The sequence below is a fragment of the Canis lupus genome, chromosome 38, assembly GCF_048164855.1.
Source record: "Canis lupus baileyi chromosome 38, mCanLup2.hap1, whole genome shotgun sequence".
Lineage (NCBI taxonomy): Eukaryota > Metazoa > Chordata > Mammalia > Carnivora > Canidae > Canis > Canis lupus.
The window spans coordinates 16,782,045-16,806,433 of NC_132875.1; the positions used below are offsets into that span (position 1 = coordinate 16,782,045).

Genomic DNA, 24,389 nt, shown 5'->3' on the forward strand with positions numbered 1-24,389 from the left:
TCTTTTTAAAAAATATTATTAAATTAAAATCCTCACTCCTACCTCCTCAGTGATGGCCTTCTTTTTGAATCATTGTAGGAAGATCCATGAGAATGCTCTAGTCGTCCTCACTAACAGAGGATGCCAATCTAACTAACTTGGAGAGAGATGGGCAGAGATTAACTTAATGTACACAGTTCTATAATCAATAAGAAGTCAAGGACACCTTTCTCCTCAGACACTCTGGTCAGTCCTTACATGATTACAAAGAGATCTGGTATTCTGGAAATATCACCTCTGGAAAACTAACCTTGAATCCAAATGAAAAAGGTCCTCACACTGTTTTACTCATTGCTTTCACAGTCCCCCCCTCCAGCTCTAAAATTGGTATCCCCTTAATAATTGCCCCACTTATGATTTTAGATGTGGCTCTGGCAAGTAACATAAACACCAACCAGATAGGTCTCCTCTTTCGAATGATAGTAAACTTAATGACTCTCAAGGCTCAAACCATGCATGGCCTCTTTAAATAAAAAAATGTGGTGTTTTACTAGCAATCAGTTTAATGAATATAGTTGCCCTGTGGGACTCAGTAAATTGTCCGTGTCCCTATGGCAAGGTGAAATCTATTTTCCTGAGACTGGATTTGTTGTAAGGGCCAACCTCCCTTTATAGACACCATTTTCCTTTAATGTCCCTGTGATGTCAATATTATTTATCTGATATAGGATACACCAAAAAACAAACAAACAAGCAAACGAAAAATTTGGTTAAATGGGACCAAAATACTCAATCAGGAAATAACAGCATGACCTTTTCTTTGGAGTCTACTACCAATTAGCCCTTTGAGAGTCTGTTACAACCACTAGAGGTAGCAACCGAGGCTATTGTGCTCTTAAGGGATATTATTTTATACGCAGTCATAAAGCATACTAAGTACTGTCAACCCCCTTGACTGACCCCTGTTTCGTGGCTTATACTGTCCCTCAGGTGGCTGTCTAAAACAAACTTCTCAAAGTGAACATTAGAAACACGAAATATCTTGGAAACTCTGTTCCTTAAACTCCTGAACAAACCATTACTACAGCAGCCTTAAACAGGTCTTTGAGAAAGTCATGGACTCAAGCTAAACTTTCAAGGAACTCTGTTTTCAGTATCTTACTTATCATCATTTCAGCCTTCTTCTATACTGGAAGATATACTACAAGACTACAAATGGTGTTAGAAAAGTTAGCCTAGAATTGGAACAATCTATCTCTAACTTAGGACAACCTATTTTCATTAAACTATAAAATATTTGAGCTTCACAAAATGACTTTATAAAACAAGCCTGTCTTAGTCTATGTCCTGGCATCTGAAGATGTCTATGCACTGGTGGGTTCCCAAAGCTGTGCATTTGTAAACAATAGTTACAAAAAATGTTTGTTAAGAAATAGTCATAGCAGAGATGAATGTGTCAGAAACAGTCAACAGAATTTACACCCCTCCAGAAAAGAACCAGCTTGACTCTTTTTAAGTGGTTTCCTTCACTTACTGGATGGCTTAGGGGACTCCTTCAGGGATCTGGATTCTTTACATTATTCCCAATAATCACCCTTTTGTCTCTTGAATGTATCATTGTCTCTATGAAACAGTTGTGTCACTGTGACACAATCAGTGACACAAGATTGCTTCATCTGGCAATGTGACCTCTCCTGAATTGCACCATGGTTGGAAGCGAAGGTTGGACTCTTTCAAAATCCTTGACATGATAATTAGTAATTGTTCTGAAAATAAGAGATCCACTTTCTCCCCTGAACAAAAATGAAGTGAGAACTGCAAAATTTGGCCCAAATGACTCCATCCAACACCCCATTCACATTCTCATGTGTGAGCTTGCACACACAAACACACACACACACACACACACACACACAGATTTGGTCAAACTTTAGCATGAATACTATCAGCACAAGGCCTTCTGCTGAGGATGAACCCAGCTTCCTTAAAATACAGATCTGAGAAAGTACAATACTTCCATAAGAATTTACTATTTGGGGACCCCTGGGTGGCTCAGCGGTTGTGCGCCTGCCTTCGGCCCAGGGCGTGATCCTGGGGTCCCAGGATGGAGTCCCACATCAGGTTCCCTGCATGGAGCCTGCCCCTCCCTCTGCCTGTGTCTCTGCCTCCTCTCTCTCTCTCTCCCTTTCTCTCTCTCTCATGAATAAATAACATCTTTAAAAAAAAAAAAAAAAAAAAAAAGAATTTACTATTTGTTTCAACCAAAAACCTGACTATTGACCTCTGACTTCCCTTTCCATGGAGCATTTACTTTTGAAAACTTGCAGTTATAAATTCTTTTTCTGTTCCATCAAGATGTAAATCTTTTACAACCCCCAAAATACCTTCTTTTTCAAAGACCTAGGAGTCATCCCCTTGAAATGAAATCATCAAGAACAGAACCCCTGTCCCTGTCTCTGTGAGAGAGTAGGAGGCTAAATTCAATAAACCATGATTAGCAAACACAGATGGCCTAATCACATTGACCAATCCCTCCCTCCTATCCCACTCACTCCCCCCTCCTAAATCGTTTAGGACTTTTCCTTTAGCACATCCAGCATTTAAAAAGCCTCCTGTCTCTCTCTATCCCTCTTTGATACATCTCAGTGTGGTAAACAGACATTAACCAAATAAACAGACACATAATGCAATGAATGAAAGTAGTTTTTAATGCTGCTCCTGAAAATAATAAAGTGCTATAGGAGAGAGGAAAAACAGTACTTTTTTGGTGATGCGCTAGTTTAAACACTAAGAATGAGAAAAAAATCATATAAAGAATATTGTAGGAGCATCAAGACAAACTGAAAAATATAAGGAGTAATGAAGAAGACTGGGTGTAATAGGAATGACAGATGATGATATGCCTTGAATATAAACAGAAAAGAAGAATAGTGAAGCTGAACATGGTGAAAAGCACATCATACTCCACCTTCTTAGTCACTGAAAGAATTTCTATTTTATTACAAATATTTGAGAAATCACTGAAGGCAAGAAATGTTTTAGAAATCACTGAAGGCAAGAAATGAATGGAGAATAAATCATTTTATTTTCCTTTTTTTCACTGTAGGCCCCATGTGCAAAATAGTTTGGAAGAGAGAAAATATGTTAGTAAAAAAGAGCTATTAGGTTAGCGGGGCTGTCTAGGTGAGAAGAAAGGTGGTAGGTAAGAATAGTTGGCTGTGAAATATAGCTTTTGGCCAAGAATCATTGCTTGAGTATTGGGGATCAGATACAGACAATATGTAAGAGATCTCTAAAGTTTCTGACTTCAATAACTGGGGAGATTGTTATTCCAGTTCTTGAGACTTGGCAAAAAAATTAGTCTTTAAAGGACAAAAAATTAAAGATTGCAATTTTGGCTTGGATAAGTTTAGAAGTCTATGAGCTATCCAAGTGGAAATATCAAAAGCTCAGTGAGAATATCTTGGCTGAAGCTATACATGTGAAAGTGGATGGTATTTAAGTGAATGGGATAACTCTCAAGTGATGACAGAGGGGAAAAATATACAGAAGACAGTACCTATGATCTGAGAATCTGCATTATTTAGAAAAAAGAGATGTCTAAGAATGGTGGTCAGTGAGGCATGAGGGATGGCTGAAGAGGAAACTACCAGAAAAGCCCTGAGTAGATTTCTAAAAGTGAGGGAATGGTCAATTCTGTCAAATGCTACTAACTACTCAAATACAACAAAAAAAATTTAAAAAAAACAGCAACCTTGGATTTGATCAAAGTAGAAATAATAACTTTGACAAAAGTAATTTCAGTGGAGTTGTAGAATCTCCATTTGGAGAACTGGGGAGTGGGTTGTAGCAATATGTCAGTTCAGACTATTAAAACCTAAAAACTTACAGTACAATACTGGGAATACTAGCTAATTGTCACTTTTAAAAATCATACACAAATCATGACTGCAGCAAGGAAAAAAAATACCAGAAAAAAAGAAAATGAAACTGAATACTTAAGATTAGTTCAAAAGCTAATGGTATAATGGGGAGATAAGTAAAGAGAGAAAAGTTAGCATTTTAGTAACTAAAGGGTTACTAAGTGTTATATTGAAACAAACCTGCCAGGGGCACCTGGATGGCTTAGTGGTTGAAGGGTCTGCCTTTGGCTCAGGTCCTGATCCCAGGGTCCTGGGATGGAGGCTCATCAGGCTCATCAGGCTCCCTCCAGGGAGCCTGCCTCTCCCTCTGCCTATGTCTCTGCCTCTCTCTGCACGTCTCTCAAGAAAAATAAATAAATCTTAAAAAAAAAAAAAAAAAAAGAAACAAACCTGCCACTTTTCTGCCTGCTTACAGAGCACTTTCTTATTCTCCAACCCCTTTTTTGTTGTTGTTTTTCTTTTTAATATTTTCATACACAGGAAAAGTTTGGGCGAATTCTGAATATTTTTTCAGAGCTCTGACTTGTTAGCTCCATTCACCTATTTATTATTTATGGCATGGAAAATGGTGATCACTTTTTAATTAACCACTCATATCTTATCTCTCCTACCAAATGGTCATAATTATGCTTTCTAAATTTCTAAAACCAAATCTGACAAGGTCTGCACTTCTTTAAAAAATCCAATAGAATACTATCATGTTCAGGTTAAAATAATAGCTTGCTAATGAGGTGGCTCCCCCCACTACCCTGCCAAGTTCAGTTCCCTTAATTTCACCAGAGCATCTTATTCAGCCAAATCAATTTGCCAACATCAGAAATCACTATGTATCTCTGCTTTGGTTGCTACATTTGATATAAGGTCTTTTTAAGTTTTTCTTCACCTAGTCCCTCTGATAATCAACCTCACCTTTTCATGGTTCTTGATTAAACTCAAATTACTCCTTAAAATATTTTCTGACTGCTTTTCCCTCTTTCAGGCAGGAAATCCTTCTCTAGTCTTCCATAATGCCTTGATCTCCTTTTGTATAGTAACATTTACCACACCTTGTAATATGAAATTACCCTAGTTGACTATTATCTCCTTCAAGGTAGACCATATTCTTTTGAGCAGAGCTTAAAGTCAATAATAAACGTTAAATTAATAACTAAAAATATTCAGCATTCATTCATTATTTTCACATGTTAAACTGGTCTTAGTTGAAATCATTGTTCTGTGTTCACTTATTCTTGAGTCTATCTTTGTTTCCATTCTTAAAGTCATTTCTTATCTCTTACATGTTTTAATTCACTTCTTATAAAATATGTTACTTTGAAAACCTTTTCTTTTTTTTTTTCTTTTTTTTAATAGGGGGAGGGGTAGAGGGAGAGGGAGAAGCAGACTCCCTGCTCACCAGGGAGTCGATGTGGGGCTCGATCCCAGGACCCTGAGATCATGACCTGAGCCAAAGGCAGACATCCAACCGTGCCCCAAAAACCTTTGGTTGAATTTAAAAAAAAATCCACATTAAACAGCTTTAAACAATAATAAAAGTCACCGATAACAAAATTGCAATTCTGATAAAGAACATGCACTAGTGTTATAGTATCTAATTATTCAATATGGCAAAAATTACCCTGTTTAGGGAATCTTACTGATATAAGTTGAGTCACACGTCAACTTCTGTTGGGGGCATACAATGCAACAATTGGCTTAGGTGTGGTTTCTAAACTAAGTGTTTAAGAGGGACATTGGCCTAGAATCATGAGGGGCCAATTTTCACCCTGGGCCCAGGTCACTACCAGTTCTCAGTCAATGCCTTTATTCTAAGCCAACTAAGAGAGCTTGGTGGTGTTATTGGAGAGGTAACACAATGTTCACTATACATGATTCTTCACTTAAATCTAAAATATTTAAATATATATGTTTGGATTTAAAAGAAATCGTATGGTGATGGATGGTAACTAGACTTATGGTGATCATTTTTGAGTTATAAAAAATATCAAATTATACATCTGAAACTTATACCAATTTAACTCGATAAAAAATGCATTTCTTTAAAGTGCTGCTTTTAAACAAAATTGATGCTTATCACTTCTTTTTGAGGTTATTTTTTTCCAAAAATATTTAACAGGGAAATAGAATTAAACTATACCCTTTATCATATAGATAATTAAAGATTTTATGTATTTATGTATGTATGTATGTATTTAATGTATTTATTTGAAAGAGAGTGAGCAAGAGAGGAGGAGTGGGGAGAGGGGCAAAGGGAGAGGGAGAAGCAGACTCCCCTGCTAAGCAGGGAGGCCGACTTAGGGGTTGATTCTAGGATCCTGGGATCATGACCTGAGAACAAAGGCAGATGCTTAACTGACTGAGTCACTCAGGTGCCTCCCCTCACATAGATTATTATCTTAAAATCATTTTGATATGAATGGTTAACAGTAATTAACTGACTTTAAGAAAGTATCTGCAAAATAAAGACATGCACTTGCTTTAGAATGACTGATTCTTGCAAAATGTTGATTATTTAATGCATATAAAAATACAAGTGAAACAGGTTTAATGTTTTTTTCATTTCTGATTTTTTCTCAATAAAATTTTTTCTCCTATTTAATTTGAAGATGAAAGATTATTAAGGATTCAAAAGTCAAGCATTATAAAATAAGGATGAATTCAATAGAATATATTAAATTGGAAGATTTTTCATTCAAGATATTTTGATAATTTGTTTCTTCCAGGTAAGCTTGTTTGTATGTTAATAGCAATGGTAAGTTATTATAAAACAGTTACTTTACAAAAATAAATTTTTCCAATAAACTCACAAACAAAAAAATCAATTTGTGCTATATTTAGTGATTTATAATCTACAAAGTACATTCACAAAGTCTCTCATTTGCTTCCTATAAAAGCCCATTTAAGATAAGTTGGCAGAATTAAATATCAAATGATTTGTAGACTGCTAAGCACTGCTTCTAACAAATTCCTAGATGTCTACAATACCAGTGGAGCTTGCTGGTCAGAGTTAAGACTTACAAATGTTTTATGATAATAGCATTTTGATAAAAATCTACTTCAGGTTAAGCTCAGGAGTAATGTAAATTTACCAACTTTACTCCCTGAGTTCCTGGTTTTGTAGTAGAAACAAATTCTTATTTCACATTGATTGATGAGAAAATGGAGATTCTGAGAGATTAAATTATGTAAGATAACGATAAGAGGAAGCAGAGCTGAAACTTGAATTTAAACCATTAATTCTCCATCCAGAGTTCTTTAACATTCAGCTTTTTACCATCACATCCTTTTATGCCCCTCATTTATGTGTTTGAAGAGGATTTATTATTCTGTCACAGACAAAATCACCAGACAACTTTGGCAACACCAGGAAACATGAGTGGGCTTCTTTAATGGTAATATAGGAAAGAGCTAGAGGAAAAAATAAATATCAAAGGTATGAGAAAATGAAAAGGATTATTGCAGATGGATCTAGGTAGGGGGTACAGAGCAATTAAGCCAATAGCTCCTACCTCCTCAATTATAAATTCTGCCATTAGGGAACCTCTGCTACATCAGCAGAGAACAAAACAGTGATTCCACTTCTATACAGCTTCCCTCTAAGGTAGCTTTCCACTAGCTGTGAGTTTAATGAAGGACAGGGATTTTGAGAGACTTTTACCAAGACAGTGTGAAACTACTGATTCCAGACTTGAAACAGTTAAAAGGGAACACACCCTAAGACCTATGACCAGAATAATGTTCACTATTTCTACCCCATGGGGTAGAAATTCCCATGGGGAATTCCTTGTTACCTGGAACTTCTTAATGAGAAACTGACCTTTTGTCTCAGACAAGATAAAAGATAAATGCCATTGACATGGCAGTAAGTAGAAATATGATCCTAGCTGAATATAAACATACTGGAGGAGTGAAAAGAGGTTCAAAATATAAAATTATAGATAGAAACTGGAGTAAAAAAGGTAAGGAGGGAACCCTGGGTGGCGCAGCGGGTTTAGCGCCTGCCTTTGGCCCAGGGCGCGATCCTGGAGACCCGGGATCGAATCCCACGTCGGGCTCCCGGTGCATGGAGCCTGCTTCTTCCTCTACCTATGTCTCTGCCTCTCTCTTTCTCTCTCTCTCTGTGACTATCATAAATAATAAAAAAAAAATAAAAAAAATAAAAAAAAAAAAGGTAAGGAGAAGCAGTTATTTCCTTCTCCTGGTTGTGCATATTTGACCATAGGATTACTGGGGCAGAAGTCAAGAGGCAGCTTAGTAAGTGTCCATTGGATTTTTATGAGGGAAGATATCCCGGTATACTAAATAGGGTCATGAGTTGAGCATATATAACAATGAGAATTCCTCATCCAAATCCAATATCCAGGTCAGTTTACATACTGCCCTATGGGCCTTTAATGAAATAGATCCTGGACATTCTTTAAGAAGAAATTTGCAATTATTTTATAAGCAGCTCCCATGAATCTTTCTCCAAGCTTTCTTTAAAGAAATCTCAACTCATTCAAGATAAACTGGCAGAGGGACGCCTGGGTGGCTCAGCAGTTGAGTGCCTGCCTTCAGCCCAGGGCATGATCCTGGGATCCTGGGATCGAGTCCAATACCAGGCTTCCTGGATGGAGCCTACTTCTCCCTCTGCCTATGTCTCTACCTCTCTCTCTCCCTCTGTGTGTGTGTGTCTCTCATGAATAAATAAAATCTTTATTAAAAAAAGATAAAGTGGCAGAAATAAATACCTAATGATTTGTAGACTATTGAGCATTGTTTATAACGAATTTGTAGATCTCTATAGTATCACTGAGCTCACTGGTCACTGAGATTTACAAATGCTCATGATAATAGCATCTTAATGAACATCTACTTCATGTTAAGCTCAGGAGGGATATAAATTTACCAACTTGTTATTCCTCAAATTCCTGATTTTGTAGTAGAAACAAAATTTGTTTTGCTTCTTTGAGATCTTCACAATGGTTTCCCATCTTGTGAAGTCAATATTGTAACTGAAGAGAGAACCAATTAACACTTATGACCTTCTCCCTACCTAAATAGCAAATCAAGTAACAAATTACCATGTTCCTGGAAGATGGCACTGACTGGTGCCAGTATCCAACAAATTAGAGATGCAGGAGTGGCCAGCCTCACTTTCATTTAACTTTCTTGATTGGATTCATGGAAGATAGATAGTCCTTGGGGAAAGGGAGAGGAATTTATTAGAAGTTTAATGAGTTGGTGTCTCCAATTACATATGTTATTCCACATATAGTCTTCTTACTGGTGTAATTTAATACAGGGATTTTTTTAATCTCCTATGAAGCACAGTGACTTGGAGAATTACTTTCCTGTTCTTATAAATAAATGTTTGCTTTTACCTGACAAGAAGACCAGTATACCTTCAGAGTCATAACTCTCCAACACATCAATTCTGCAGCATTAAATCATATTCAGAATGAAGTGTCTATGAAATGTTTTTTGATCTATTGCACTGATGATTTCATGTTGGTATGTCCTAAAGTTTAAGAAGTACAAATGTCCTAAATTGCTTGCTAATATACATATGTATATAGGATATGTATTATCAGAAAATAAAAGTGTTTTTCAGTTAATTTATCAGTTGTGGTGATCTGAATAATGCTAGGATAGTTTCTCCAAGAAGAATAGTAAGTTATTGTCTCTTATATCTCTATAAAAACATTAGCATTGATGGATCTCTAGACTTTAGAGAAAATATATATCTTATTTGGGTTTCTGCTTCAGCCTGCTGACCATGTGGACTCATAAGTTCTCTGAGTGGAGCTCATAGGAAGGGGAGTGTTACATCTCAGTTCAGGCTGAAGTATTCACAAAACTGTCATTGGCTCCTATGACCCTGCTGATGTTTGGTTTAAAGAGTGCATTGTGGTTATAAATTCTACACAAATTCTATAGAGAGCCACTGTAATTCAGAGTTTTATAGCAAAGCTATGTCTTCTGGAGCAAGTTATTGCTTTCCCTGAGAAGTAGTTTTTGACTGCTCTGTAGGCATAAACTTGATCATGAGATATCAGGAAACCAGGAAAGCCGAGTTCCCTTTCGTGAATTGAGTATAATCTGAATGATCTAATCAAATTAATTGAACATGCCTATCCACCATCTATTATTGGGTTGAGTGTTATAATCAGTTTTTGGCTGGAGGAGGTCCTGAAGGCACAAATAAGTTGCAGAAGCATGTCTGCTTCTCCACATGCCTACTTGTATCTTACTGACATTCCTCCCTCAATCTATATCTGTGGTCCTCAGGTAAGACTCCTATATTGTGTGGACTAAAGGGAGAGTGTTATACCTAGTTGACAAGTGATATTTATAGCTGCATCAACTAAGGTTGCATACACAGTGCCCCTATAAATGCAGAATATGCTACCCTTATCTTAGTTCTGAGAAATGGCAACTCTTTAACTTAGGCAGAGCATAACTTGCAATGTGTTTTTCATAATGGCTCAGACTTATCATGATATGTTAAACCAACTGGTCATGGCCTGCCCAACTATTAGATCAAGGGGCTTCTGATGGTCTGTGCAGAAGAGAAATAAGGAAGTCCTGCCATTGGTTAAAATCTAAGCAATGTAAATTACTGTCCACTTTTCAGGTGAAGGCAACATTAGTAAGAACAAATATCAATCTTTATGCATTGGATCAATGGCTTGGCTAGAGATTCAGAGACTTTGAAACAGATTCAAGAAGTTAGAAAACTGTTAACAAGAAAGTTTGGTAAGATATAATGGGATAGAGTAGAGCATATAACCAGAAGTATGTGGGAATATTTACATAACATATGAAATTTCAGCCCACTTTTGCAGAAGCAAAATTAAACAAAATGATCTGTTCTCTCGATATTATACAGCCACCTCTCCCTAGTATCCCACTTGCCAAGTGGGCTCATGAAAAGAAACAATAACAACAAGCACATAAGCTATGTTTGAGCTCATACAAGGACTTTACCTCAGTAAAAATGACCCAAATATCACTCTTTTGGTGCAACCTTTTAGTAGCATTGACATCAATATTTTCTTTTCTTTTTTTTTTAAGATTTTATTAATTTATTTGACAGAGAGAGAGAAAGAGAGAGAGAGCAAGCACAAGCAGGGGGGCAGTAGAGGGAGGGAGAAAAGCAGACTCCCACAGAGCAGGGAGTCTGATGTGGGGCTTGATCTCAGGATCCTGAGATCACAACTCGAGCTGAAGGTAGATGCCCAACTGACTGAGCTCCACCCAGGTGCCCTGACCTCAATATTTTATCATACTTTATAACCTCACTGAGACTTTCAATGCAGTTTGATTACATTGGATTCTTTTCTTCATGGATGGAGGAGGAATTTATTTTGTCTTATAGAAAAACATTCTTTAAATTTATAGTTTACTTCCCTGTCATATTATCTGCCAGTATTTTTTTTAAGATTTATTTATTTATTTATGAGAGACATAGAGAGAGAGAGAGAGGCAGAGACACAGGAGGAGGGAGAAGCAGGCTCCACGCCAGGAGTCCGACGTGGGACTGATCCCGGGTCTCCAGGATCGCGCCCTGGGCCAAAGGCAGGCGCTAAACCACTGAGCCACCCAGGGATCCCCTCTGCCAGTATTTTTATTTCTGGATTTATTGAGTGCCTTTTACAATCATGACTTCCACCAATCTGATCAAGCACCGTATCTGATCAAAAGAACTCCAGAAGTTCATGTCTGTTTCTTCTACTTTATCAGGATAAGGAGCAGCAATAATCAGATCAAAGGTAGCCCTAGACTGTGTGGTAGGGGAAAGAAAAGCAATAACTCCCTTGGACTGGAATTTTCTCAATTGCTCTTCATAGGTCTTTGGATATGAGAACATTTCTTGTTTCCTTTTCCATGAAACCTCTCATGCATCCCAGCAGATAAGAGGGGGGCAGGTGGGGGGCAGATTCTTTCCTTTCAGGAGAAGGCACTCTCCCATTGCCTCTGACCATTTATAATGAGGAAGGCCCAAAGAGTTAGAGGTAGCTGGTAAAATTATTTGAGGCTTGTTTCTAGTTTAAGCAAAAAGGAACATTTTGCTCACTTATGAATCAAACTTGCCCACCAGGGAAGAGGACCGGGAAGAGGACCAGGCAAAGTTCAAAGGTCCCTGGTTAAAATGAAGCACATTAATTTCTTGGCATGGCCCTTCCACTGGGAATTTTTGGTGATTACCAGCAGTTTGTATGGATTTAGGGATGCTCTGTCCTAACTATGTAAGTCATACAATTTCAGTGACAGAAAATACAATTTATTGTCAAATCCACAACTCAATGTAAAGGCATACATTTTTTTTCATAAAACATTTACTAACGGTTGTTGTAAATCATAAAGATAATAAACACAACTGCAGTAGCCAAATGTATAACGAATGAAACAAGAAAAGACAAATTAAAAAAATGTAGCATTAACCCTTCTTTTCTATCTGAACCAGATGAGATCCATTTCACCATAGAGGTCAAAACCAGTTAGGGTTTTTTGGTTGTTTATTTTTGGCTATCCTAATTCCTTAAACATTTCTCTCAAATACAACCTGAATACTATACACTTTTCAGTGTCTCCTAGCTGATTAAACAAGTACATCAAGGAATAAGAAGGTGAAAGAGAAAGAAGACAGAGCACTGATCATGAAACACTGAAAAATAAGTTTAAAAAGGAGAATGTGCTTTACAAAATGAATTTATATTGTACCAAATTGCCTGTAGGTTTTTTCAAAATAAGAACATATGTAATTTTAATTAATTTAGCACCAAGTCTATCTATCTAACCCAATTACAGAAATGCTATTAACTATTTAAATAATGAAATGTGTTTCAATCTCAAACTCCAACAGCCTATTTTATAGGTTTTCTTCTTCTGCCTTTCTTTCTCTTTTCTTCTCCCTGAAGGTGTCTTCCCCTCGCTCCTTCTGGCATGCCAGCATCGGTCCCTGTCCTTCCAAGGTGCAGTTTCTTCCTCTCTGTCTATGGAGACCCATACCTTTTCTTTGCCACTGCCTTCCCTTTCTCTCTCACTCTCATACTCTTCCTCCTTCACTACTCCTCTTTCCCCCTTTCAACTACTTTTAAAAAGTTACATTATTCTCTATTTCTCAGAGGAGGAAGAGTATGAGCTATTTGGGGACAGAGTACCAAGAAAAAAACCTTTAACCTCTCCTCACCTGAAAATAATTGAAAATCTTCAGGAAATGACAGTATTTGAATTGTATTTTATATTGAGGTTTATGTTAAGGTCAGAAATCTCGGCTGAAATTTTTCTTGCTTAAGGCAGGAGAATAAAAATGCCAACCTGTCACATGTCTTTGCTTTGAATGTAATCTTAACTTACCTGCATTTGAGATATTCAAATTGCTTAATATAAGTTTCTAATTAAACTGTTCCAAGTGTGATGCATTTTTGATTGTGTAAAATCATCTCCATTTCCTGGCATTAAATGTAAAACTATTTCTGCCTGTAAGTGTCATCCCTTCTTTTTCTACAACAGAAAACATATCTGTCTATCTTCTAGGGGGCACTTTCCCTGACGTGAAACCTGGAAATGAAGGTTTTATCATTATCTACTGTGTCATATTTAAATTCAAAAGGCTTTCCAGACAGCTATATAAAGAACATAAACTTAAAAAAAAAAAAGGCCTAGGTCACCAACTGTATTTGAATGTTATAATTACAAGTGACAGAAAAATTTCATGTAACAGCATTCATGATGATGCCAACTTTTGTCATGTAGTGAAGGTTTAAATACCATTAAAGCATAGTATGCATACACTGCTTCATGATACTCATAGCTCCCCACAGAAAATAAAAATAAACACAAATACTAGCCTGGGCTCCATCATCAAATCCGGGTGGCAGAGGCTCCGAACTAATTCAGTGCAACATGCTTGAGCTAACCATGGTTTAAGCAAAACTAAATTTGAATAGAGACTTTTTCTACTATTACCTCTGCTACCTCTAATATAAGCTTCCACCCCCATTATCATTCCAGCACCAATAAAATACACCCAAAAATGGGAATGACCGCACAATTTCCCAAACACACAAAGAACATACCAATGCACAATATCAATATAGTTATTATCATCTTATGTGGTAAACTAACTTTACCACGTTTATTCAGTTTAATAACCTAGAGATATGGGGCAGAAAACAATGCTTTAATTATGTAAAAATATTTAATTTTTGAAATAAAGTAATTAAATGAACACAACGCATTGCCTCAGAGTATCCTTTCACAACGGTACCTAGAAGCTGTATTAATAAAGCTCAAATGTAACTTTATTCCCATATACATCAACAAAGAAAGCAAGTGTTTTCTGAAGGAACTGGAGGGAAAATATAATGCAGAATTTGGAACCAGATATTTGATTTATGATTTATCGAGTAGTTAAGTCATTTAGCTTCTGGAAGTTTTTGTTTTCTCACTTCTAAAACAGACTTAATAATTTGCAGCTTGTTGTGAGAATTAAATGTAATAGTTGTAAAGCACCAGAAAGTAACAGTACTCAAAAAATGATTCTACTTATATGATTATGAATTTATCATGATGAATACTATTGCATTAATCTGAAGAAAATTATTTGAGGTTGCTAATAAGTTGGAAAAAGGAGTTAAGTCAGTACCCAAATAAATCACGCACACAATATTCAATCAAGTTATAACTTTTATAGTATCTAGTAAAATTAATTTCAAAGCAAAGCTATAAAACTTGGAAATCATTAGATTAAGGTGAACATAACATTTTAAAGTATTAATGCATTAAAAACATGAGAAGACAAGTGTGTTGTCTTTTTGTTGTGATATGAATATTTCTTAGAAATCATTTTTTAAATCCTACTAAATGGATTGATGGAATGCTCTGGACTTACAAATGCTTTCTTTGAATCAAACTAGGATGCTGATAATATGATAAAGGCTAAAGTCTCCTGGGTCTAGCCTTGTCACAATTTGAGAATTCTGAATTAGATTCAATTTTCCTAACATAAGGAATTTAATTCATATTGCACATGTATTAAATTTGATTCTTGAACATACTCTTTTTACTCTAATTCTATAATGAGATATCCTAAGAAATACATTTCTCTATGGCTCTAATCAGTTTTTATATACAAACATATGTAATATAACTCATTAGTACCTTCTGTTTTTAACATAATTAGGCTCCTACAAAGGAAGATAAGAAAAGCTGTTAGATGTTTACTGAATTAGAAACCTATAGGACTATGGGTATAGACCAACTTTAGTGTTTCAGCTCCTGAAATGGTTCCAGCTTTCTGAGGAAAATTAGCTCTTGTAGATGCACAGGTCAAAATCAGGACAGTCTGTAGAATTTTCTTCAGGGATACAATTCTTAGTACAATAGGACTCCAGGAAATTTTTATATGATGCAATTAAGTAAAGGAATAAACAGAACATATTAAATAAATCCACTTCAACAGTTTATCTGAGCTTACCATGCATTATAAACATGGGAAATTTCAGTGAATAAAGCACTGAATAAAACATAGCTAATATTAAACAAAAAATAAAAATTAAATACAAACTTTTTTTAAGATTATTTATTTATTTATTCATGAGACACACAGAAAGAGAGAAGCATGGACATAGGCAGAGGGAGAAGCTGGTTCCATGCAGGGAACCCGATGTGGGACTCGATTCTGGGACTCCTGAGACGCTTAACTGCTGAACCACCCAGGCATCCCAAAATACAAACTTTAAAATAACATATCATGACAAGTGGTAATTAATGCTATGGAGAGGGAAAGAGAAAAAAATGACAGGAATGGGAAATAGGAAATGCTGTGTTGAAGGGTTGTAATTCTAAATATGGTGGTCATATCAAATGGAAAAAAAAGTTGTCTTTTTTCTTCCTTTCTTTCATTTATCTATTGTATAAATGCATCTCTAATAAAAGATGTTCATAAAGAATATATTAAAAATTACACCTTAATAATAAGTAGACAAAATGATATTAAAACATAGGCAGAATATTCAAACAGGGAGTATGGAAAAGATGAATTAATGGCCACTACACACACAGAAAAATACTCATCATCAGTCATTAGAAAAAGGGAAAAAATAATATCACTGCAAACACATTAGAATGGCAAACATTAAAAATATTGACAGTTTCAAGCCTTAAGAACAGTTGGAGCAACTAAAAAACCCTTATGCACTGCAAGTAGAAATGCAAAATGGTTCAATTACCTTGAAAAATATTTTGGTAGTTTCTTATAAAATTAAACACGTGCTCATCACTTGACCCAAGAGAAATGAAGACCTATTTCTATACAAAGACTTCTACACAAAATTTTGAAGTTGCTTTATATATAGTACCTCCAAACTGGAAACAATTCAAAACTAGAAACAATACAAATGTCTAATCAATGTCTTAAGCTGTTAGCTACTTGCTCCTTCGTGTGTCTTTTCCTTACCCTTCCGAAGATTGTTTCTTTCTTAAATACATCTGAAAGAAAGCATGTCTAATCCAATTAAATTTATCTTAATTTTACCAGAACATTTCAAAACAGGGTATAAGTTTTGAAAACACAATGGATTGACTGATTTGAAGTCAGTTGTGTATCCTTAGTCCATTCAGCTTGATCAGATTGGCCATATGATCCAGAATATGACAACAGTTATCTCTGAACATATTAATTCTGCTTTCATCAGCTGAGGCTGTAAAAGGTATCATTTGGTTTAGAAGTATCAGATCTAGAAATATCAGATACTGTGAATAAACTGTTTGGTACTAAATTGTGGATGGAAGGAAAAAAAAGGATGAAAAAAAATAACTTGGATTATTACGTAGCAGATTTCCTGTCACAACTGAAATGATACGAACAACTAATGAAAAAAATAAAATTCGGTCATTCTTCCATTTGCATATACCAGAGTAAATATACTGAAATAATGAGGCTAAAATAAAGGAATAACAACATTGTGGAACTGATGCTCAGCCATCTAACACAGATATCTATTATGAAGGAATGTATGTAGGTTTGTAATTCTTAGTCATTTTATTTTATTTTATTTTATTTTATTTTTTATAATATTTTATTTATTTATTCATGAGAGACACACACACACACAGAGAGAGAGAGAGAGAGAGAGAGAGAGAGAAAGGCAGAGGGAGAAGCAGGCTCCATGCAGGGAGGCTGACGTGGGACTTGATCCCGGGACCCCAGGATCACTCCCTGGGCCGAATGCAGGTGCTAAACCACTGAACCACCCAGGGATCTCCAATTCTTAGTCATTTTAGAACATTATAATTGTTGCTGTTCATTATTACCATGATGTCATTCTAGATACTATGTCTACTGAATAATTTTAATTGATTGCATTATGATCAACATTGCTTTAAGTTTTTGAAAATCATTATGGTATATATATGACTTTTTCAAGGCATCAAAAACAAACATCAACTGAAATAATACAAAAGTATCAATATTTTATAGCAAAATTCTATGCAGCTTTTTAATGTAGATAATTATACTTCAAATAGTAGGACATTGGCATGGTAGTTAGAATAAGTTGGCATCATTACTGGGTTATAATGAAGAAGAAAGTCAATTTAAAAGGATACATACCCTGGTGCATTTATTTCTATTGTACCACCAATATTATATTTTTCTAGAATTACTCATTAGATTTTACTTATTTTTTTTCTCTATAGAGAGCCTATACAAGTGAAATGAAAGAGTCTGAGTATAGCTTATACCATGCACAAAATATCTCTGGTTATTGCCCCTATATAGCTGATGGACCATAAAGCATGATGCTTTTGAAAGGCCAAATATAAAACTGAGTTGTTAAAATGTATCACATCATTTTATAGATTAGGAAAGTGCTAAAATGATATTTCAAAGATGCCACAACAATTAAGCAAAAATGACCCCACCAATCATTTGTTAGGTTTAAAAATGCAGCCCCTCATAATTTAAATCACTCATTTGACATTTTACACAAAACTCAGGGACAGCCCTCATTTTTATGAGAAGAAGCATAACTGACTTGCACCTCCTTTCTTCCTTCAAGAAAATCTGGTGAAGGGGAATGAGTACAGTCTTAGAAGTTCAAAAAACCTAGTTTTAAATCCCTAACTGTCCAGCACTGACTAGCTATGAAACTTTGGAGGTCAATAATTTCTTTGGACATGAGCAGGAGTTGCTATAACAGTGTCAACAGGATTGACATGAGGATTTAAGATATGATGTCAGGCACATTATAAATGTTGTTCCAACACCCCCCACTCCCCTCAGGGGTCTAATAAAGGAACGGAAACATTTCAGCAGAAGCAATTGAAGACAGCAGCATGGTATACAACTCATGTGTTGGGTTTTTTGTTGCTTTTTTAAGAAACAATTATGCCAATTTTGGAATTATTGGATGTTCATTTTTAGGCACCTATAAGTAAAACTGAAGATATTCAGATATTTCTCATTAATTTGTAAAGTAAAAGAAGATGTTTAAAATGAAATAATAGTGGATATTAATAAAATTATAATTTATTTATATAAACTCTCCAATGTAATTTTTACTTGCATAGTATTTTATAATTATAAATGAATTGATAATGAGTTATATATTCCTTTTGATGCATTTTATACTATTCTCACATCTTTTCCTTTTATTTAGGTCCTGTCTTTATGCTGGGAATCATCAACTCCACATGGATGATAGATTCAATAATCTTCTATATCATATCTTTGACTTCACATCACTCCAATTTAATCTTACTTTTCACAGTCACTGTAGTAGTTCTTAGAGCTACTTTAACATACTACTACAATGTTAATGGCTTATAAATGTTTTTCTCACAGTTCTAGAGACCTTAAGTCCAAAATCAAGTTGTCAGAGCTACACTCCTCTGCAGTCTCTAGGGAAGACATCCCTTGCTCCTTCCAGCTTTTGATGCTTCCAGACATTCCCTTAATTCCAATCTCTGACTCTGTCTTCATAGAACATTATCTTTTCTCTTGTGTACCTTATAAGGATATCTGTCATTGGGTTTAGAGCCCACCTAGATAAATCAGGATGATCTCATTTGAAATCCATATATCTGAAAGGTACTTTTTCCAAATGAAGACACATTCACAGGTTCCTGGCATTAAGATATAGGTTTATATTTGGAAAGGCCACCATTCCATGCACTATAGTCATCATTTCAGTTTTCTCATCAGCCACAGTCTTTCTAATAAAAATTTAATTTTTCATGAGTTTGTTCCAGTCCTCCTCACAGGGATTCCAGTCACTTTTTCTCTGTATTCCTACAAAACTATATGATCCTTCCTTAATTTCTTTCCCAGAAAGCTAAAATCCTAAAACTTATCATATAAACTGTTTTCTTAAAGATTTCCCTATCATCATAACATTGCAAATACTTAGTAAAGCCCAAATATTGAAACAATTCAACCTCTATTTCTCTGACCTGCACACAGGATTCTCAGAAACACTGGTTTCATATGCAAACATGCAAACACACAGAGCTGCATTTTTATAATCTCACGATTGTCCATGCAACTGGGCTATAGGTATGCACTGGGCACACCATTTTTATTTTTCTTGTTAGATCTCTTAATCGATACATATTTTTAAAACTATTTTTTTCAAATATCTTATTCTAAATTTTCTTCATTCTTTTTCATCAGATGGTTATCAGCCATCTCTAAAAAAAAATCTGTTATGCTGATCCAATCACTGTTCCCCAGTTATAGTGGAATAAGCATTCTTCACCTTTTATCACAACCTGTACTTTCTATTCCATGGTATATTGGGGCCCCCAAGATCACCCCAAATTTCAGTAACTCACTAGAAGAGCTCACAAGACTCAGCATGTAGTTATATTTATGGTTATGATTTACTACAGAGGAAAGGCTACAAAGCAAACTCAGTAAAAGAAAAAGGCAAGTGGGGTACATCCAGAGGAAATCAAGAGTTCTCTCTTACTGGATTAATAAGACACCCTCAATTTCTCTGACAAGGAGTTATAACTTGTTGGAAATGCTGTCTACCAGAAAAGCTTATTAATTAGGGTCTTAGTGCCAAAGGCTTTTATTGGGGACTGGTCACATAGGCAGGCATTCTCTGCCTAGCACAAGCAAAGTCCCAGACTCCCAGAAGGGAAGTAAGTGTTCATCATAAAGCATATCATCTGTACAAATAAGTTAGGCATAATGAGCTACTCTTACCAGTTCTGGGGATGGTGGAAAATCTCCTGAAATTCACATTCCCTGATGACACCCACGGGTCTGAAGGCAGACGCTTGTCGGGATTGTAATCGCAACCTTCTCTTTGCTGTACATGTAGGCTCTGCCTAAGGCTACTAAGGAGTAGCCTTACCCTTTACATATTACTCCCTTACTTTCCTGCATTTTCCTTGTTTGTACACTTTGTTCTATTTTTGCACATTTTAATCAAACTATCTCCACACTCTCATATTTAAAAAATAAAAATAAAAATTTTCCCCACTCATGTTTCCCTTGAGCCACCACACTATCACTATCTTCACTGTTATATATAACAATCTTGATGGAATTTTCAATCCTGTATCTTTCATTTCCCCACCTAATTCTCATTCATCTAACTACTCTCTAACTCTATCCTCAAACAGTTCACTATATGATTACTTTAACATAAATCACCAACTGAAATTCTGGGTGCTAGATAAACCCAACTTTCTTACCATTTTAATCTGTCAGCAGCAGGCAATTCTTTTGAGAATGTTTGTTTTGTGATCCCTCTGGTCACTTCTCAGGCATATTTCCTCTGCCCAACCTCTAAATGCTGCTTTGGGACAGTACTTTGCCTAAGTTTACTTTCTGCCTCATATAATTAAATGGCCATTCTTCACTGGTCATGCATAAGTTGTTCTCCCACTCATATCACATGTGGGTGAACATAATAGGTATCTGATCTAAAGTCTCTCAAGTAATAGAAATATTATTAAAAATCTATTTAAAAATTTGTGAAGGGTATGCCCTTATGTTTAAAAAAATATGTCTTAAGATCATACATTCCCCAGATTCATTAAATAACTGCCATAGGAACTGGTCTCTGTCCATTTCTGGGATCTCATCCAGTCATCTGGTTAATCAGGTTTTATGTGCCAGGCTTTGTATTAGCCACTGGCGACAGACGTTTAATTGCTTACACATATTCCTTTTCCTTTTCTCCTTACTAAAAGTTATTGTGCAATTTCTGTACCACACAATTCCAAAAGTTATCATGTGCAAAAAGGTGACCCTGGAACTGTTGTATAATCCTTTTCTTTCACCTCTCTAATTCTGCTATTGCAAATAGGATGTCTGAAAATGGAGCCATCACCTTGAAACAATCAGGCAACAAGTATAATGAATAAAGCCAACACATTAAGGATGGCAGAGCAGGGAAATGGGTGAAGCCTGTGACCATGACTGCATTGTCGAACTGAGCTCTCTACCTATAAACTTGTGGAAAAAATAACCACTCGTTTCTTTAAGCCACCATTAATTGTGAGTTGCATTATTTATACTCTTGAAGTATTATTCTTTGGTTCTTATCCCAGGTTTCCTTGTCAGGTAGGTTGAGGTGAAGAGGAGAAATCCCTTACTGACTGAGATCCATTCTCTAACAATGCCGAGCTCAGGAAAGTAACAAGCAGTTGTGATCAGAGATGCTTTGAAAATATGCACGGCATTTGATTATTCTTAGTAGAAAATGAAGCAGTCTGCTAACTGCTAATCCGCACCGCATTCAGGGACTCAAAGAATGAGTACTAATAGCCAGTATTTATTGAGCACTTACAAGTACCAGTTATATGCTAAATCCTCCACAGCCATTATTTCAATCTAATCCTGACAATCAACCATTTTGTTGTATTACCCATTATAGTTATGAAAAAACAAAGGGTTGAAATAATAGAATTAATTCATCTATTGTTTGACAGCTGTTAATTGCTGTGGTCAGAATGTGAAGTCATTTTTAAATCATAGGCTACTGGAAAATTATGTATTATCCAGTCCAAACTTTTTTTATAAATTCCAGAAAAGTACTTAGCCTTGTACTAGATATCTCTACTGAAAATCCTGACAGACAACAAAAGAAATAAACATAACTCCAAACCTGAGCCTCCTCTTATATTAAAAATGAATTCCATACCTATACATGTATCTAAAGAAGCATTTTTTCTTTCACCCTATATTTCTGCTTACTGACTTGTCATATCCAATGAGTCATGAAGTCACATAATTTTTAAATTAATGAATAATTAATAATTAATAAAATATAAATGATTAATGAATAAAAGTATGACTGTATAAAGGGTCATGAAATCAGTTGAACAGGCCATAACCAACATTTTTAAAATAAAAGAGATTATGACAAGGTAAAAAATTAAAATCATGTAATCAGATCAATAAATGTACAAAAAGCAATTGACAGAATCTGACACCTGTTCATGATAAAAACTCTCACTAAACTAACAATAGAAGTGAACTTCCTCAACATGATAAAGATTGTCTTAAAAAATCTGAAGCTAACATCATACTTAATAGTGAGAAACTCAAATCTTCCCTACTAAGATCATATATGAGGAAAGGCTATCTTCTCTAGAAATTCCTTTCCAACATTATACTATACTGAGAGTTTCAGCTAATTCAATAAGGCAATAAATAAATAAATAAATAAATAAATAAATAAATAAGAATATATATGAACCAAAGATAACATTACTTTCCATGCAGAAAATTTGAAAAAAATCTACAAAAAATTTACTATAAGAAGCAATTATATCAAGTTTGCAGAATATAATATACAAAAGTTATTTGCCAACCTACATACCACCAATAAAGAAGTGGAATTTCAAGTTAAAAACACAATACCATTTATATGAACATCCTTCAAAATAAAATACTTAGGTATAAATCTGACAAAACACATATAAGATCTATAGGAGGAAAACTACAAAACTTGTCTGAATGAAATCAAAGAATTAAATGAATGAAGAGATATTTAATTTTCGCAGATAGGAAGATTCACTGTTCTTAAGACATCTGTTATTTCCAACTTGATCCATACATTCAAAGCATCTCAATCAAAATCCCAAGATGTCATTTGTGGAATCAATAAACTGATTCTAATGTTTAAATGAAAAGCAAAAGCCGGATCCCTGGGTGGCGCAGCGGTTTGGCGCCTGCCTTTGGCCCAGGGCGCGATCCTGGAGACCTGGGATCGAATCCCACATCGGGCTCCCGGTGCTTGGAGCCTGCTTCTCCCTCTGCCTGTGTCTCTGCCTCTCTCTTTCTCTCCGTGTGACTATCATGAATAAATAAATTTAAAAAGAAAAAAAAAAAAAAAAAAAGAAAAGCAAAAAGCCCAGAATAGCCAAAACAATGTTAAAGAAAAAATCAAAGTCAGAGAACTAACCCTACCTATCTTCAAGGCCTGGAACAGAGCTTTAGTAATCTAGGCAGTGGTATTAACATAAGAACAGACAAATTTGGATGCCCACATGGCTCAGTGGGTTAAGCATCTGCCTTCAGCTCAGGACATGATCCCAGAGTTTCAGGATGGATCCCCCATTGGGCTCTCTGTTCAGCAGGGGAGTCTGCTTCTCCTTCTGCCCTCACCCTGCTGTGCTCTCTCTCTCTCTCTCTCTCTCTCTTTCTCTCAAGTAAATACAATCTTAAAAAGAAAAGAAAAAAGAATAGATGAGTTGGTCAATGGAAAATAATAAAAAGCCAAGAAATGTATCTCCATAAATATGATTTGTGGCTTAATCTAGTTTGAAATAAAATATGTGGATGCCAATAACAAAAAGCAGAAAAAAAGTTCTACCTATAGTAAGAAATCAGGGTCCAAAATAAATGTACATCTACTATTACTATTTTACAAAAATAGTAAAAGGATACATTTTCATCATTTATTATATTAAATTTTAAAAATTTGATTTTAATCACAAATGTTGAAAGTTTACTTATCTAAAAACCAATATTGGGGAATCTCGGTGGCTCAGTCAGTTAAGCATCTGTCTTTAGCTCAGGTCATGATCCCTTGGTCCTAATTTTGAGCCCTGCATCAGGCTCCTGCTTAGCGGGGAGCCTGCTTCTTCCTCTCCCTCTGCCACTTCCCCTACTTGTGCTCTCTATCAAATAAATAAATAAAATATTTAAAAATATATGATTTGCAATATTTGACAAAGAAACAAAGGCATGACAATGGAGTAAGTATAGTCTTTTCAACAAGCAATGCTGGAACAACTAGACATCCACATACCATAAAAAAAAAAAAAAAATCTAGACATCTAGACAGAGACCCTACATACTCCCCAAAGATTAGCTTAAAATAAATCACACATCTAAATGTAAAACATAAAACTATAAAACTCTTAGAAGATAATATAGGACAACCATAACCTAGGATATCATGAGTATGGCAATGACTTTTAGATACAACATGAGGCACAATCCATAAAACAATTGATAAACTGGACTTAATTAAA

The 24,389-nt window shown here is 35.5% G+C and overlaps 1 long non-coding RNA gene across 1 annotated transcript in view; it reads right to left on the reverse strand.

Annotated features, from left to right (window-relative positions):
- The window catches only part of LOC140626877 (uncharacterized), a 65,719-nt gene extending 45,023 nt beyond the window's left edge, over positions 1 to 20,696 (reverse strand). The window contains exon 1 of the long non-coding RNA XR_012025870.1: positions 20,595 to 20,696. This is a non-coding gene — a long non-coding RNA (uncharacterized lncRNA). The remainder of the gene's footprint in view (positions 1 to 20,594) is intronic.
- Between the last annotated feature and the right edge of the window lie 3,693 nt (positions 20,697 to 24,389).